Source organism: Zingiber officinale, chromosome 7A, assembly GCF_018446385.1.
Source record: "Zingiber officinale cultivar Zhangliang chromosome 7A, Zo_v1.1, whole genome shotgun sequence".
Taxonomy (NCBI): domain Eukaryota; kingdom Viridiplantae; phylum Streptophyta; class Magnoliopsida; order Zingiberales; family Zingiberaceae; genus Zingiber; species Zingiber officinale.
In genome coordinates this window covers 133,433,793-133,443,309 of record NC_055998.1, presented here as the reverse complement: position 1 = coordinate 133,443,309, position 9,517 = coordinate 133,433,793, and positions in this window count along the sequence as shown.

Here is a 9,517-nt window from a genome sequence, read left to right as displayed (position 1 = left end):
CTTTAAAACAAAGTGTTTGGAACATGTAATTTTACATGTAACAATGTTTGTTCGTAGGAATGTGTAAAAAAATTTATTAAATCGAATAAATTGATTGAATTTTAAATTTTAGTTTGATTAAACTGAATTTTTGATATAAATTAAACTTTTAGATTCTATTTTTTAATTAAAACTGAATTTTATTAAACAATGCTAGATTTGCAGGATGAGAAGAGATTGCGATTTTTAAATGTTGACTATATACAATGCGTTAGGAGAAATTAAAGAGAGAAGAAGCTGATGTCAAAGAGAATTTAGTAAAAACTGAGCAAAGCAGAAACTGTTAGTTGTTTATTTTTTAAGGAACAATGAATATATATATATATATATATATATATATATATATATATATATATATATATGGATGAATTCATAAATCCGTGGATTCATTTATTAACTATTTTTTATTCACCTAAAATCAGATGGAACATTTTTCCTTTCTGTCATGTGTATCTTTGTTCTCAACTACTCGAGTTTCTGGTGGCTCCGATGGCTCTACACTACCGGTCCAACATAGTCATTCACACTTGTTGCAAGCGGTAAGTGTCCACACACGTTCACTTGCAAGTGGCTAACATCCCTGTACGACTGCTCACTAGCGCCCACGCATGACCACTCATGACGATCCGAGCAACGAGAGTCCACGCACGGTCACTCGCAAGCATTCACCCACGACCACTCGCAAGCTTCCACTCATGGCAGCTCGCAACGATCGCAAGCAGCTGGTATCCACGCACGGCCGCTCGCAAGCGACGGACATCCCTTCATGGTCTAGCAGTGGGTGTCTCGTGAGCGGTGGTGGTGAACATCCACAACGACCAAGAGCGCAAAGGATGGACTGCTTGTGAGCTTCCACGCATGACAGCTCGCGACCGCTCGCGACGATCACGAGTAAATTAGATTAAAACTCTGGTCTCAATTAGCAAAATTCTTACTCATGTAAATTAGATTAAATATTTATATAATAAATTAACTTATATTATTTTCTTATTTTTAATAAATTATAAATAATATAAATTTATTAAAAAATTATAAATCACTATATTTTTTTTTTGCATGTATTTAAATAAAAAAAAACTAAAAGATAAATTTATGTTTAAACTTTAATTTATAAACATTAATGTATCGAATTCATTAGCATTTAAACTTTCATACCTCGTACGATTGTACGAACCTAGGACATCTGAATTGAATCCAGACATCCTGGGTTGAATCCAAGTGCCGAGATTTAATCACAAGGTTTTTTTATTATTTTTTGGAGTATATTATATGTATTTAGGGTTCAAAATTTTAGGATTTAGAAGCTGAGTTATAATTAGTTTGATCCAATACGATTTTTCCTCTAGGGTTCAAGCTTTCCTTTTGGATTATAGTGTTCAAGATTAAAAATTTTAGATACTTACGGAGTATATTATATGTATTTAGGGTTTAAGATTTTAGGATTTAGAGGTTGGGTTATGAGTTAAGTTAATAAGATTTTCCCTCTAGAGTTCAAACTTCCCTCTTGGGTTATAGTGTTCAAGATAAAAAAAAAATAGATCTCACGGGTTATAATGTTATTTTTTTAAAATGTTGATTTAAAAAAAAAATGGAATCCCGACGCCTAGATCACTAGGCGCACATAGGCACCCAACATTTGTTGCAGCATATATATACACGCACATAACTTACTGTTCACAATTACTGTTCATAAGTACAGTTCACTTTTACTATTCATAATTATTGTTCACAGTTATTGTTCATACAATTACTGAAATCTAAAAATTTTATGCATAAAATAATAAATTTAAAATCTAAAATTGATATCAGAGCCTAAAAGATTTGTAAAGACTTTTTATGCCTAACTGAAACCAACTCATACAAAAATATCCTCTAATAGACAATTCTTGTCCAAAATTAGACATCATTAAAAATTTACTCTTAAAACTTCAAGAGCAGCTAGGACAAGTAAAACAACAAAATCAATAGATAAATAGTATTAGACAAAACTTAGATTTTTTAAAAGAATCTCAAGACTGCTTACTTAAAAGACATTTAAGGAACACTGAACTAAAAAGTTGTTAACCAAGAGACACACTAATACAACTTAAAGAGTTACTCATAGCCAACAAAGCTCAACTCACAAATATACTAGATAATTTACCACAAACACTTGAGGTTGTTAAATATAAATAAATAAATTGCACTTTGAAAATAATTACTATGAAGAAACTTTAGACTTTTCCAAACAATTTGCTACAACAACAGAATCAGGCTATTGTAAACTTTAAGTTGTAGGAATAGGAGATCAAGTCCTTATCCAACAAAATAACAACATATTAGCCTTACTCACATCTCTCCATCATTGACTCACAATAATAGATAACAAATTACTACAACTAGAAGCTCAAATAAAAAATAATTCTCTAAGACCACATATTTATATGAAAGTATCAACACTATAACAAAAGATTTAAGTAAACTCTTTACAGAAGTTATAATCCCTAAAAAGCAACCAAGAAAATATGAATTTTTAACATATAATGAGTCACACGAACCAAAACTGAACATTTTTTAGGTCTCCCACAAATAATAAGAGAACAAACTGAAACAAATACTACTTTCTGATTAGATACTATCATAACACAAGGAAGAAATAGTACCTCAACAAATATATATCAATTAGAAGACTTAATAGATGTTGAAAGTAATATGGTTACTTTCTCATATAGACAATTAACAATATTAAATCTAAGACAAATTTATAATCAAGGATTACTAAACTTTTCAACAGTACTTTATAGGCATCATAGGATACAACCACTATACTTACCAGATGGAAGAGAAGAACACTTAGCTCTCATGACAGTCGAATATGCAAGAGCACTCTCACAAAGATGGCATAACTATATTCACCTAGGACTACTGGTAATAGGACTTAGAGGACTAACAAGAAAAAATAAGGAGCTAAAGTGTTCCTAGCCCTCTACGATTCTTGTTTCTTAGAAACAGAGCAGGCAATCATTGGACTTCTAGAAGTAGACATGAAAAATAATCTTGGAATTATCATACTTTTGTCCAAATTTTAATATGACTATTGAATATTTTATTAAACATATTAAAATAAATGTCCAAGCCAAAGGTTATAGAAATTTTCTAAATGATAACATCCAGATTGATATAGTCTTTTTGGAAAAAATAATGACATAAATTAATAATAGTTATAAAGTTTAAATAAACTCTATCATTAAAGTCTTAACATCAAAAGGTATATCCTTTTTGGAACCAAAGGATTTTTCTTTTGAAACCAGGACTAGATTGGAGTTTAAATCTAGACCTCAACACACAACAACAAACATTAAGATCAAAATAATCTATTATGTACAAAAATAGACATGGGAAAACGATAGTCAGATTTAATGACTATCAACCCTCTACTTCTTAGAATGAAAATGATGAAGAGAAAGAAAATTTTAACTTAATGAATATTGAAAGCCTACCAGAAGAAAACTAGGACCAAGAATTCCAGGGGTTTTATGATGACTTAGACGAATATATATATAGCCTAGTAGAAATAACATTCTATACAAATATAGAAGAACTGTTGGAATTCAAACAAAATGAAAAATAATTACACAGACTAAAACAGGACTAGGAATTCTATTTTGATGATGATCAAAACATCATTGCTAGGAAACAACTCCCACAAGTAAATCTTATGAATCTAGCAAAATCAACAGGAACATCTAGATTATTCAGAATAGTACCCTTAAATGTACCTCCAATAACCACACGTTATCCTAAAAGTTCCATGGGAACAAGAGACTATGACCAAGGACATCCTCCTAGAACAGGAATTGCTCCGTACACCAATAACAATCCTTTACTTAAAATAATAGAAAAACGAAGGTCACTAGAAATTACTTATTTTGGAAAATAAAACTCAGTACTATGAAATATAGCAGAATGTGATGATCCCCAAATGTATGCCACATATTTAGAATAATAAATTATTTTAGTCCAAAGGGACTACCAAACCAAACATGAACTTAATTTATATTGAATCTAGAGAAGCTATGATGCGTATAAGAGAAAATTACTTAGGAGATGTAGCTAGAACAACATGGGAAGCATATAAACAAAAGTTTCCATAAGACATTGCTAGAATAGCAGCTCAAGGAAATAATATTCTAAATTTTTGTTATACTATACACCGCATATTAACAGCCAAAGATGCTAACCAGACTTAAACCTAAGACAGTAAGAGGCAATGAGAGACTTAGAGCAATTATAGCTCCTTAGCTGGAATTGGATTGAACTATTTTGTAATGACTTTTTAGTCTAACAGCAATCTCTAAAAATTATTACAACACTGAATTAGGGGAAAGACAGTTTAGTAAATTACTTGACGATTTAGGCAAAGAAATCCATAAAGTATGGCAAACATGAAAGTACCCCCACAATATGATAACATAGAGATAAGAATACAACACATTATAGTAGTACTAAAAGAAAAATATACATATATACAAATACGAAAATAACTTTTAAACTAACACTGTGATTTTTGTAGTCAGATTTATACTCCACAACAATATAAAGTCAATCAACATAAACAATACAAAAGAAGAGGACGACATCCTCCTAGACCTATTATACAACCATGACACAAGAGAAAACCAAAGAAAACATATTTTGTCCAAAAAAAATAAGGAAATGAAGCCTTACTTAAATAAAGATAAACATGTAAGGAAGTATAAACCTTAGAAAACATATGCAAACACTATTACATGTTTCACTTGTCATGAGCCAAGACATCTTTCTTCGGCTTGTCCTTCAAAGAAAAACCATTACATAATAGAAGCCCAGCTAATAAACAGTACAAATATGGATTTAGTTGAAATCTAACTAGATGTCTCAGACACATCCTCAATATACTCAATAGTATCCATTGACGACCTAGAAAAGGTCCCTTCTTCCTCAGACTATACATTAATCAATTCTTTTCTACAACCACCAAGATAAATTAACAAATATGATTTTCCTACAGATATATTACAAGATGATATAAATGAATTAGAGAAACAATGGGATACCCTGGATACATACTCCGAATGTCCACACCGATGGATCTTAAAATCAGGAACTACTAATGTTCCTTATTTTATCTGTGGTTACTATGCTTCTATAAACAAACGAGGAAGGTGTAGCTTGTGCAGACAACAATGTTGCACACTTTGCCTAGAACAAAGTTTTGGCATTTCCATACCAATGCCTATCACTTCAAGACCCCCAAGAAACCTACTTCTCGAAATAAGAATTGCAATTTTAGAAACTAGACTTAACAACCTAGAGGATGAAATAAAACTACTCAAACCAATAGCTCAGGTACCTAAGCCTCATCAAGCTAATAAAGGAAAACAGATAGTCATCCCTGAGCCTCAATAGGACTTGGACATGGTCTTTATTAAAACACCTAGTGTTTGTAATACTGGTCGCGCCATGGACATTCGTGTCCATTGCCTGGCCAATATCCATGGCCATGAATTCACTCTACATGCATTTTTGGATAATGGAGCTACTAACTCCACAATAGCTGAGAAGACCCCTTTAGCAATCTTACCTCCTACATTCATCAAAACTGCTACTCATCCTATGGTGAGTACCCAATTTAATGGTCAAACTCTAACCAGTACAATGTTTGTTACAAACATACACTTTCATTTTTACAATAACTATAACACTTTCAGTCCACCCCTGTCACTATCTAAACTCTGGATAAAACCTTTACTACACTCCGATATCCACTTAATTCTTAGACTCAACTTTCGTATCCAACCGGACCGTGCCCTTCTTCTCACCAAGGATTATGTTCTTTTTCTCTCTACTCCTATTGTATCCCCTATCGTCTCTGACTATTAGGCGTCGGTACAAAAGCATGGAGTTGCCCCTTAAAATATTTTGGCTCCATTAACACTACCTCCATCTAAAGAGTACAACCCATGGTACATAGTACCCCTCTAGCCCAAGAAGCAACTACAACTATAAAGACCAAATTACTTATAGAGGCTCTTGCCAAATATACAAACAACCCATTTCCAATAACTTAGCTCTTCAAGAACTTCAGGAAAATAACCTTTTTGATGACTTAACAGAAGAATTGCATAACAAAGATCTTTTTAATTCTCTAGAACTGCCAAAGGATTTTTTTAGCACCAACAACGTTACTCCAGCTTATCTCAACGAAAGTTGATTCAAATGATATAATTTCTAAACTAGAAAAGTTAGAAATTATAAGAGACAACCCCACCAAATATTGGGATAGAAAAAATTTATACTATCACTTATCAATAATAAATTCAGACTTAACCATAAAAGCATAAGGCTTGCAATATACAAACTAGGAGACGAAAGAATGTAAAACTCACATTCAACAACTCCTAAAACTTGGAGTTATCCAACAATCTACCTCTAGACATAAGAGTCCAGCTTTCATAGTAAACAAAGGAGCTGAACAAAAAAGAGGACAATCCCGAATGATATTCAATTATAAAAGATTTAATGGCAATTTCCAAGAAGATGGATATAAAATTTCAGACAAATTAGGATTAGTTATTGAATAAATACAAGATTCAAAGTGGTATTCAAAGTTTGACATAAAATCTGGATTCTGGCAAGTCAAAATGCATCTAAACTCTATGGAATGGACTGCTTTCTCCTGTCTAGAAGGACATGATAATGTCATTTGGTTTAAAAGTAGCACTATAAATCTTGCAAAGAAAAATAGATAATATATTTAGAAATATAGCCAACTATACATGTGTATACAGAGATGATGTATTAGTATTTTCCAAGACAAAAGAAGAGCATTATGCATATTTACATCTTATCTTTAACTTATTTGAAACTCATGGTTTAATTATCTCCCAAAGTAAAATGAAACTGGCTGTCAAACATATAGAATTCCTAGGAGCAGAAATTGGACAAGGGAAAATATCTCTACAACCATATACTACTACCAAAATCCAAAATTTTCCTAATAAGATGGAAGATAGATCTTTTCTATGTCTTTTAAATTATGCTAGATAATATCTAAAGGATATAGGAAAAATTAGTGGACCTTTGTATAATAAAACATCACAAAGAGAATAAAAATATTTTAACCAATAAGATTTAGATCTAGTCAGACAAATAAAAGATATGATAAGAGAACTACCTGAATTAACACTACCACTTGATTCAAATTATCTGATTATAGAAATATATGGTTGTGAAATAGGATGAGGAGAAGTCCTCTACAGAAAATCCAATAAATATGATCCTAAACATATAGAAGCACTATGTAGGTATGCTTCAGGCTAATATAAAGAATGTCAGCTAACTTCTTTAGAGTATAAAATTTTAGCTATAATTTACTGTCTTGATACTTTCAAACTTTTTATTTGCAGTAAACAAGAGATCATAGTTAGAAAAGACTTTGAAGCTATAGTAAAATATATCCAACAAACAAAAGGCCTTAGTACAAAAAGATGACTAAAATTTATAGATATCTTTTTTAACAAAGGTTAACTATCCAATGAGAACACATTAAGGGAAGCAACAATTCCCTGACAAATACATTATCTCGATTACTACAATAAACTTTGACATACTTCTTGTAGACATGGATAAATAAAAGAAAGTCAACACTTTTACAATGAAAATCACGTGATTCGAAAATCAAGAACTTTAACAATTTACTTGTTATGAAGAACAATTTCATTTTATAGCAAGAGAAAAATTAGATCACATACAGACGTATCTTCTTGACAACATCTGGGATATTCCAACAATTCTTAGAGGAACTAAATACAAGATAGCCATAATAAATGCTATGACTAATTATTTCCAGACAATAATACTAAAATCAGTTGGAAAGAAGTTCTCCTGTTATATAGTCTACTTTGGTTCTCAAGCAAGAGTATACTATGACTGGGAAAAAGTTAGTATAGCTATTCAAGGTTGTGTAAATCCTTCATTCTGAGGATTCTACTCATTAGAAGATCAGTCATTAGACTTAATTTCTTTATTAGTACATAACTAAAAACAAGAGACAAAACACCTATGGAAACAGAACAATTAGAGAAAACCCAAGAAATAACTCAAAAAACATATACACAAGCTATTACAACTTCTCCAAACAATATAGAATCGTGGGTACATAGGCCCAATTATTTAACGTTAGGGCAATTAAGAACCAATGCTGCAGCCACATCTATCCAAAGGCATTCAAAAGCAATTTTATTTGGCCTTCCTAATACTATTCCCGATGATATTGCTATGTATATGAAACACCTAGTAGAAGACTCTACTTTTCAAATCTTTGCTGAATTATGCAAAGCTTTAAAGATTTTACACCAATAAAAAGTCCTAAAAGGGATGACAATCATTTATGAAGAAGAAAGCGGCCCCAAGCTTAAATGCCACAAATGTAACAAGACTTATGAAACTTCAGAAAATACGGGTGCTGATGCAACCTATTATACGCCTTCCGAAAAGTACATTAAACATAGACACATATGAATCACCAACAATCAAAGGAAGAGAAATTACTTCGTTCCTTTTAATGGTCTATGGCTTGCTCTACAAACTATGAGTACATGATCCAGACTCCCTCCAAGACTTTCCAAAGAAACTTGGATAAATAATCTCTTTAGCTCTAGAAGAAGAAGAAACATTTGTCATCTATACTTTCGAAAGTTCACTTCTAGAATTGGTCGGGTTAAAAATAGAGCCTGCTTGACACCTCATTAAAATAGGCATTGACGAACTCAATGGTCGCCAACCAGAATCTGATGACTATACTTCTGATTTTGACATAGAGTGGGAAGCTTTCTCACCTTTACCAAATCAACTAAAATATTAGAGAGCTTCGGTTCAAGGAGCTAAATGGTCATGAGATAAACTAGAAGACCCAAATGAGTACCTCCTAGTAGGAGAAACATACACAGAAAGTATACTAGCCCAAAGGCATGAGCACCATATTCTTTCCTTTCTCTTTTACAACACAACATTCAACTGTACTCCAACACTACTAAAGAAAGGCTAACAGATGGGCCACGAAACGACTGACAAGTTCTTCTCTATCCTCCAGGGTATACAGAGCATCGTTAGTCAGGTTACAACAATATACAGTCCAAGAACAATATGCAAATGCTTCTACAACAGGACATGAGGCCCAAAGTTCCGTCCAAAGATCTCCAATCTACTTCCAAGACGCCCAAGAAACAAATTCTACTCCATCATTAGATTCTATCAGTGAGCAAAACTACCCAACATGATGGAACCATAGAGACCCACCCTATTATCCTTCTCAACTCCACTACTCTCAGTGGAAATTGTCCTTCTCTACTTTACAACTATTCCTTCTCATCTTCCACTGCACTACTCTCACTGGGCTCGTCCTTCTCTATTTTCTATCTATTTTTTCTTATCCTGAAGGAATCTTTTCCTCCTTTAA